At 40.4% G+C, this 8,840-nt stretch overlaps 1 pseudogene across 1 annotated transcript; it reads right to left on the reverse strand.

Moving 5' to 3' along the window:
• Window positions 1-2,881: 2,881 nt before the first annotated feature.
• On the reverse strand, window positions 2,882-4,834 carry LOC128584083 (importin subunit alpha-1-like; annotated as a pseudogene). Its single transcript, XR_008379629.1, has one exon. The product of XR_008379629.1 is annotated as an importin subunit alpha-1-like (transcript).
• Window positions 4,835-8,840: the final 4,006 nt, after the last annotated feature.

The raw sequence follows: 8,840 nt of genomic DNA on the forward strand, positions 1-8,840 counted from the left end.
ATTTTAAAAAGCATTTCAGGGTTCCAGTGGCCAAAATCTCTCAGCTCCCTTTGACCAAAGATAACACCAGGAAAGAAGGAGAATTATCTGAATAAGCTGGGAGATGACTGAGCCTAGGGTGCTTCTCACTGAAATCCCTGTGGGATGCTAAAAACTGAAGAAAACACAAAATCAAAGCTGACGAGAAGATTGGCTCACAGCATATTGATTGATATTCCAAATATTAAAAGAACTAGCAATAGAACATTAGAAAATGAGTACTCAGATGGAATAAACATCAAATAAGCGAAAAACAACAATGACTTTATTTTTAATTTATTCCAAAGTGAAATGTTCAAGAGGTTGAAAACGTGGCTTTCTTGTGCATCTAGATATAGGGGTCCTCAAACTGCGGCCCGCGGGCCACATGAGGCGGTGTGATTATATTTGTTCCCGTTTTGTTTTTTTTACTTCAAAATAAGACATGTGCAGTCTTAGACATGTGCATAGGAATTTGTTCATAGTTTTTTCTTTTTTTAAACTATAGTCCAGCCCTCCAACAGTCTGAGGGACAGTGAATTGGCCCCCTGTTTAAAAAGTTTGAGGACGCCTGATCTAGAAGCTTCATTTACCACATACCTGAGAGATTCGGCAGGACGTTAAAGCTGTGTCCAAGTAGAATTCAAGAGGGTATTTAGTCAGTCAGGAAAGATATTCTGACATGACTTACCTAAGAGTTTTGGTTTGCTTGGGCTGCCATAATAGAGTACCCCAGACTGAATGACTTAAATAACTGAAACATATTTTCTCATAGTTCTGGAGGCTGGAAGTCTGTGACCGAGTGTTGGTGGAATTGGTTCCTTCTAAGGCATCTCTCCTTGGCTTGTAGATGTCCATCTTCTCTTCATGGCTTCATGTGTATGAGTCGTGTCCACGTTTCTTCTGATAAGAACACCAGTCACATTTGATTAGGGACTGCTCTAATGCCTAGTTTCAACTTAATTGCCTCTTTAAAGGCCTCATCTGGAGGATCACTTGAGTTCAGGAGTTCATGACCAGCCTGAGAAAGAGCAAGACCTCATCTGTACTAAAAATAGAAAAATTGTGATGGTGTAGGCATGTAGCCCCAGGTACTCGGGAGGCTGAGGCAGGAGGATCCCTGGAGCCCAAGAGTTTGAATTTGTAGTGAGTTATAATGGGCTGATGCCACTGCACTCTAACCCTGCCCATAGAATCTCCAAATGAGTTCTAAGGAAATGGGGGCTACAACGTCAACATATGAAATTTGGTGGGGGTGTGGGTAGGGAGTAATGTTCCAAATTGGTTAGTGTCCTAACAGGGCAAGAAAGCTGTAATCGTTAGGGTAATATTCTTTATCAGACAGAACTTGTTTGCAAATATACTGGACAAAAATTTTAAATTAAGAAGCTGGGCCATGATTAGTAGTTATTCGTAAACCTAAGGAACCTAGGTAACATTCCCTAGAAAATCAAATAGTCCTGGATGGGATCTGTTCAATAATGACCCAAAATGACTTTAGGAGGAAATGCCCTCACCCTTTTATCGTATCCCCAACTTTTGCACATATGTATATATACACACACACATATAAAATGCAGACAAATAAAAATAAAAACAGATGAGTGGCAATGCAAGGGGTTAGGAGATTATTATGCAGGAGGTACTGGCATTGGGGAAATTGTCATTCTTTGAATTCTGCTCAATGCAATTTTTCCAAGTTGAGATTATTTGCAAAATCCACTCAATAACATTGACTCTATTTATTACCTCTTTTGATTTATATGTAGATTGAACAGTCACAACAAACTTCGTAGTAAATTAGTAAAGATCTATTCATTAATTTAATCACAGATATAAATTAAACATTTCACTGTGGAGAAAAGGGATTTGAGAAACTAATATGAATTTTTCACAGATACTTAAATTTACTTTATAAGAGGTATTTTCACATGAACAATTAATGTAGCTATTAAAAATGATTTGTCTTTTATGATAACAGATCTGAGTCAGTTGCACCTCCCTAATGCTTTTTTAGTCATTAACTGTGACATTAACTGTGCTGGTTTAAATTGACCTTTGTCTCACCTTAATATTGGATACTTTTCAGTTTTCAGTTACCTCCAGGGTCCCCAAATTATGTCAGATGAATGAGGTATTATTGTATTTCTTTATGGTTTATAAAGGAAAAATATTCTAACATCCTATTTTTAGAAAAATTCAATCACATACTTTATTTTCCCCTTGATAGCAATAACTTTGTTATTATAATTATTAAGACACATATTAGGTCAGACACAGTGGGTCATGCCTGTAATCCTAGCACTCTGGGAGGCCAAGGCAGGAGAATCACTTGAGCTCAGGAGTTTGAAACAGCCTAAGAAATAGTGTAACCCCATCTCTTCTAAAAAATAGAAAAACTAGACTGGCATTGTGGTGGGTGCCTGTAGTCCCAGTTACTCGGAAGGCTGAGGCAGGAGGATCGTTTTAGCCCAGGAGTCTGAGGTTACTGTGAGCTAGGCTGAGGCCATGGCACTCTAGCCTGGACAACATAGTGAGACCCTGCTCAAAAAAAAGACAACACAGTTTTGTTATTAAATGGGAAATCTCATTCCTTCCCCCCCTTGTATAGAACAGACCAATGAGTAAAATTCTGCACATTTTTCTACAGATGTGGGTGATTATTTTCTTAGTAGATTTTGCTAGAAATGGAATAGTTGGGTTAAAAATCATGCATGTTTAAATTTTTAATAGATACTGTCAAATTGCTCTGTGGAAAGTTTATTCCTATTTTTCCTGCCACACACAGTGTTTTCAAATGTCTGCCCACTTGCTCATACCCCAGTCAACGGTAGGTATTTGTGGTTTGTTTTTATGAACCAATTTTTTTTTTTAAGGGTAGACTTTAATCTTTATTTACAGGACACTGCAAGATATGAAATTCCACATAGAAATAAGAAACCCTTTCAGAGGATAGGCTCCAGACAGTATGTATGTACAGTTTGGAACTGTTCAAGTATAGTTTTGTTGTAAAAAGTGCTACAATAACAAACCACGTTTAAAAAGAGTTCGTAGTAGAGAAATAGTAAGACAAACTTATACCAAACGTAGTACATGACAACTTTGTGCCTCAGCTGTACAATCTAAAAGTTAAAAGTCCCAGGAGCCCCATCCTGAACTTGGAACATACAGCCTTCAGAGGTAGTTTCTGGTACTACATTTTGATCCTCCTCTTCCTCTACAGAGAAATACTTCTCAATCAAGTTTAATGAAGCCTTGTACACAGACTCATTTTCATGGTTTTGTAGAGCTTCAATTTTGTCCAAACCTCCACATTCTTCAGTCATTATACTAAGTTTCTCAGTTTCACCTAGTTTTTCAGCAGCCTGAAAGATATTTGAAATGGCATCCAGAATAACCAGAATAATTTTGGTATCTTTTGCTGTTAAGAGGTTCATCAATGGTTCTATTATGCCACAATGAACAAGGTATACAATCTGTTCAACTGTTCCACCACTTGTATAGTTGGTCACAGCCCATACAGCTTCCTTCTGTGCCTTAAAGTCTGCCTTAGAGAGAACACCAACAGGTAATGGGACTAGCCCATGATTCACAACTTGCTGCGTCTGCTCCTGACAGCCAGCTGTGATGTTTGACATTGTCCATGTAGCTTCTTTTGGATGTTATTTTTGGGGTTGGTCAGCAGGCTGGGAAAGACAGTAAGTGCTCCTGCATCAATTACAACCTGAGTCTGTTCATCTGTCCTAGTGACAATATTCCCTATGGCTCTTAGTGCAGGAGTCACAATTGGCAATTCAGTAGCTCCCAAAAGCTTCACAAGTTGGGGCACAACTCCTGTTTTCACAACCATTTCAATCCATTCATTTGGACCATCAGTAAGGTAAGAAATGGCCCAGCAAGTATCTGCTAATACCTCTGGATCATCATGATGCAGGAGACGCACTAAAGTAGGAAGAATCTGTTCCACAGCATCTAATGGGGTGCAGGATTCTTGTTGTGACAAAGGTTTGAAAGTGTCCAGGTAAGATTTCGTAAGTAACCACATGATAAAGATGACATATCAGGAATAGCTAGAAGAGCCAACAGTGGGTCAACTGCACCATACTTAATAACCAAGTCTCAGAAAACTGAACCATCACCTGCAATGTTTCCTAGAGCCCACACAGCTTGTTCACCCATATGAGCATAGGGAGACGCCAACAGAGAAATGAATGCTGGACTAGCACCTCCATCTACCACAGCCTTAGTCTGTACTGATGTCCCAGAAGCAATGTTAGTTAGTACCCACGCAGACTCAAATTGAATGGGACTACAATCAGTTCTACCCAAGAAGGACACAAATTTTGGAATCAAACCAGCTCAGATTATATTGTCGATGGGAGGCTGTTTTTCTCTAGAAAGTAGTTTCCTGGCAGCCTGAGTAGCTTGGAGCTGGTTTTCCATATTGGTGCTGTTTATACCTTTGACAATGTCATCCACAGACCAATTTACAGTACCCTGGTTGTTTCGGTTTTCCTGCAGTGGAGAAGTAGCATCATCAGGAAAAGAGCTTACATTTCTCCTTTTCAGCATCTGGTCATCTTTCTTAGCTTTCCTCAACTCCACATTAACTTCTATTCGGCGTTGCCTCATTTCTGTACTGTCTTTTCCCTTGTTCTTGAACCTGTTAAGTCGGGCAGCTGGTGAATTAGCATTCTCATTGGTGGACATGGTTACGAGACAAAGGGAGATAGCTGCACAGCTAGCTCAAGCTTCCACAGGAGGTGGTGCAGGACTCAGAAGATCTGGGTCGGCTGCCCTGGAAACGTCCACTGCAGCTCAGGCAGAACACGGTGTGGCCTAGTTTTTATTTCTTTGACTATTAGAGTTGGGATTTCCTTTTAAAGTTTCGTAGCTTTTTGAATTACTTTTGTGAATTGACTCTATTCTTTACTTGTTCTTCTAGAAGGGTGCTTGGTTGTCTCTTATGGATGTACAAGAGCCCTTCCTATAGAAAAGATTGTAATTTAGCTATTTATCATTTCAATCAGATATTTTGCAAATATTTCCTCATTTTCCCCTTAATTGATTGATCATTTTATTTACTATTGGATGAATTTTTGCTACTTGCAAAATTGTATATTTTTGAAATTTGTTTCTTAGAACATTGGGACTGATGCTGTGTCCTTGTTTATGTTGTGGAAGTTGGGTATTTCTTAAACAGCAGCAAACTTAGGTATGTGAAGAAAAATCAATTGTCTAGCAATAAATAATGGTAAACTAAGAAAAAAATTACCTTACCAGAAAATCAAAAGATTGATTTGTATTTTTTTATTTGTATTTTTTAAATACAAGAACGTATTTAAAGAAGATGGAGTAGTTAGTTTATTTTTAATTTTTCTGCTATTGTAACTGATATTTAAAAAGTTGAAGTTCCTGGGAAAAGAAAGGCTCTGGAAAATAGACTAATTTTGTCTAAAAATGCATGAAGCTCCTTGATAGTACAGCATGGTTAGAAAATGCCAGGAATTGAGATGTAGCTGCAAGAACAAAGTTAAAGTATTTTATATCACAAAATGAAATAAAAATTTTAAAAGGATAATTTCAGCAACTTCATGGCTGTTTTCCAAGAGATCACTTACCACTACGGAGCTGCAGCTGTGACCACGAATTATCCGGGTTCCCTTGGCGTGGGATGAGAAGACAAGGGAGATCTCCAAGGTCATACAAATCCAAATAGCTAAGAATAATTTAAGGGGAACTTCAAAGGCTGTAAAAGATTATCAATCTGCCTTTGCAAGGACATATTATGGAGTATGAGTTTGTAATCTTAAAAAATAATAAACAGAACTGAAAAAATAAAATATATTGTCACTGTTGCCGTATTCTCCAACAGCCAGGTGAAAATTCTGCAGGTACCTCAAATGTCAGGTGTCCAAATATAGAAGAACCTCTGTAGCTGACCACCTCCCTACATTACCATCTCCTTAAGTTGACCTAATTTTCATAGACCGCACACATATTCCACGTACATATCAGTACAGTAGACCTTGTTCCTTATGTTGACCATCTCGGCAGGTTGAGCAGTTTGCTACAGACCCTTGGGTGGTCAACTTAAAGAGGTTCGACTCTACCACTTCTGGCTCCTTCCCAAGCAGGACTTTGGGATCTTGGTTAGTTTCAGCCTCACCTGCTCAGATAGCTAAGATAGAAAGCAACTAATTGTCTCGGATTCCTGTCTTCTTCTTCCCCTGCCTTATATCCAAATGTTACATATGACATTTCTTCCTAAGAGCTTTCCCAATCCCTGGTGAAGGTTAATTGTTCCTTCAGCTATTCTTCTAAAAGGGAGGTGCTTTTTCTGTGACTGAGTTTATTATGGTTGCTTTGCTTTTCTTGGTCCAAATACGTCTCTGGCATGTAATAGATACTCACAGTGATTTCCTGGGTTGAAGTTAAATCCAGGAAGGCCCATCACCCACATGATGCATTTTTAATAGCCAGAATTAGCCTGGCTGTGTTTTTTTCATTGCTGCTCCTTAATCCTTGCAGATTCCTTTTTTTTTGATGACTCTATTCAGGCCCAGGATTCATGGGGCTTTTTGCAGCTGTTGGTAACTGTCTGCAAAATGCTGGACTGTATCCCCAGGCTTAAATTAGTCTCTGTAAATTAATAGGCCACTATGATCACTTTTTATTGACAAATCAAAGAGCTGTCTCTGATGAAAGGCATATTGTACCCTTTGGGGAAAATATTTCTGAGAACCTTTTTCATTCATAGCTAAGTGGCAAAATGAAAATGCATTTTGCCTTTTGTTTTGTTTTTTTAGAGACAGAGTCTCACTTTGCTGCTCTTGGTAGAGTGCTATGGCAGCTCACAGCTCACAGCAACCTCCAGCTCTTGGGCTTAGGTGATTCTCTTGCCTCAGGATCCTGAGTAGCTGGGACTACAGGCGCCCGCCACAACGCCCGGCTATTTTTTTGTTGCAGTTTGTCCATGGCCAGGTTTGAACCCGCCACCCTCGGTCCAGCACCCTACTCACTGAGCCACAGGTGCTGCCCTGTATATTGCTTTTTTAAGAGAGGTATTTCTTCTGTTCGGTCTTTTTTGCTGAAATAGATATCACATTATTTCATAAAGTGGATTTCAAACACTTCTATGCTACACACACTGATGTCATGTCCCTTAAGAAAAGTCTGAAAATAATTTGCTGAAGCTGAGAGACTATAGCAGTCTGTTACCTCTCGAGAAAACGTGTCTAATAATTCAGGGATCAGAATCAAATAGTCAGGTGGCCGGTAAGCTGATCCTCCAGTTGTGGTAATGGAAAAGCTGAACAGACTGGGCTCATGAGGGATACGCGGCTCAGTTCACATGGGTCCTGAGGGAGAGGGGCTTGATCCCGGTCACCACATAATTCCAGAACATTACCCACAAAAGGCCCTTGAATGAGGTCAATGTTTTGGGGGCATGCACAAATCACACTTCAGACAGAGGCTGTTCTATACTCTCTTCCTTGGAGATGGACCTTGTCAGTCAGTAGGCAGCAAAGGGGTGTCCCTGGCCTTGGGCACAGACAAGACATTTTAGAGAAACAGCAAGAATGAAAATAGATTTCCATCAGCTCAAGACCTGAAAAGAAATTCCAGGGTACTGACAGGCACTAAAGGCCTGGGAGGCTGGCAGGAGGGAGGGAAGGACAGCCGGGAAGACTCAACTCATGGTAGCATGAGCTGCAGGCGGCCCTGAATGCTTTCAGTTTAGCGGGATCTGGGACCAGCTTTCCCTGCGTGGATAGCTCTCTTACTCCTAGCCCTCTGGTTGGGGCTCTGAAGACCTATGAGCCTAAGGGAGAGAAGCTGGGGCTTTGAAAATGAAAATGCCCTCACCTCCTGTCACCCTGCACTGTTAGCTCATTGGGAGAAGAACCTGAATGGAGCCAGCCCACACCTGCCCCTGACACTGGACAGTGGTTACTTTTTGCTTAACACACATTGAATGCAAGCCAAACAACGAAGGTGGGAAAGAAAGGAAAAAAGCCAATTGGTCAGGCTACTAACATTTAGGAGCCCCTGCTACATCGTAGGTATTCTTTTAGGTGCTGTGAATAGAGCAGGGAAGTTCCTGCCCTTGAAGAGAAGAAAAGTCAGAAGATAGGAAGGCAGATGATTAGGCCGGCAGGGCCAGGCACAGGCTCACAAAGAACAATCAATGACTCTGTCCAAAGGATTTATTATTATTCAGTCGTACAGAGAGGTGAACTCCTGTACACACCCCAGTGTGGATGAACCTCGGAAGCATTAAACTACATGAAATCAGACAGACACAAAAAAACACGTCATACAATCCTCTTTATATAGTACGTCCAGACCAGATAAATCCATAGAGAGAGAAAGCAGATTTATGGTTGCTAGGGATGGAGAAAAGGGGAATGGGGAAAAACTGCTTAAATAAGTTATGAAGTTTTACTTTGGATTGTTAAAAATGTTCTCGTATTAGATAGAGCTATTGTTTGTACAACATTGCAAATGTACTAAATACCATGGAATTGTATGCACGGAAGTGTTTTAAAGGGTTCATTTTAGGTGTATTTTACTACGATAAAAGTACCCAACACTTATATGTGGTTTCAATCATCAGTATTTAATGCAGGCCATATAAAGCTGTCATGGGCAACGGCAAACCTTTTATTTTGCATAAATGGAAACAATCTCCAAAGTGTAACAAGTGATGAATGAAGGCTCTCTGCGTGCTGCTGGGGTGGGGGGAACTTGACGTCCTCTGTCTGTCTCAGGCCCAGCCCAAGCGCAGGTGGAGAAGGAGGCTCTTTCCTCTCACTCCT

This window comes from Nycticebus coucang, chromosome 4, assembly GCF_027406575.1.
Source record: "Nycticebus coucang isolate mNycCou1 chromosome 4, mNycCou1.pri, whole genome shotgun sequence".
NCBI classification, from domain to species: domain Eukaryota; kingdom Metazoa; phylum Chordata; class Mammalia; order Primates; family Lorisidae; genus Nycticebus; species Nycticebus coucang.